The 900-nt window shown below is 33.8% G+C and overlaps 1 protein-coding gene across 1 annotated transcript in view; it reads right to left on the bottom strand.

Moving 5' to 3' along the window:
* The window catches only part of PTPRO (protein tyrosine phosphatase, receptor type O), a 237,075-nt gene that overhangs the window by 71,011 nt on the left and 165,164 nt on the right, over positions 1-900 (bottom strand).

The following is a 900-nucleotide window of genomic DNA, read 5'->3' as shown; positions in this document are numbered from 1 at the left end:
GCATTGAAATATAGTGGTAAGCACTTAGCAAGGCTATGCAACTCCATAAAATAATGTTGTGGAAACATTTCTCATTTAGATAAGCTTTTCTTTACTGCTCTTTTTAAAACTCAACTTTTGGTTCTGTACCAAACACCATACAGAGAAAAAATAGTGAGAACATATAGGTGAATAAAATGCATTTATTAAAGTAGAATATTGTCACTCACAAGGACTGACGATGCAACTACCAGGTTAAGAAGTGTGCTGCTTCAAAATCTAGTACCTATAATAGTTAAGACAGTGTTGCTTAGGAGAAGGAACATAGGTTCTCTATTCAGATGGCCTAAAATCAAATTCTGACTCTATAAGCATGGGGATTTATTTATATTTTATTTAAAATGCTTACCTTGTTTTCTTCATTGCTAAGATACGTGTAGTAATATTATATACCTTACGGGTGGGGAGAATGCTTAAGCCGGAGTATCAGTAAATCCGAGCTCATTGCTCTTACCAACATTTTGCCCTCTACATAAAATTGCAGAGTTGCTGCAGGAAGGAACACAAATCAGTGGGGAACAATGCTGCCGACAGCTCACCTACGCTGTCAGTGTTTTTGTCATGAAAATGTTAAGGATAAATAACAGTACTGGTGATATGATTTTTTGAATGTTAAAACTTCCCAATATCATAAACTGATTACAGGCAGTAAAAATCTCATAATTTGATTTGGTATAGGTTGTCTAAATATAAGTGGAAAGAGTAGCATGCCAACATCTATTTTCTATTGGATTTACCAAAATAAGGTTAAAGTGAATTCATAAGTTAGCATTTACACACTTCCTTTCTTTTTATACTGTTTCATATCAGGGTTTCTTGCTCATGTTTTAGAATTTTTTTTGAGATAGAATCTCACTTTGT

This window comes from Otolemur garnettii, unplaced genomic scaffold (genome assembly GCF_000181295.1).
Source record: "Otolemur garnettii isolate 467f Iridium unplaced genomic scaffold, OtoGar3 scaffold00124, whole genome shotgun sequence".
NCBI lineage: Eukaryota > Metazoa > Chordata > Mammalia > Primates > Galagidae > Otolemur > Otolemur garnettii.
The sequence above is the reverse complement of the archived record's forward strand: the minus strand, read 5'-3'. Positions and strand labels throughout refer to the sequence as shown.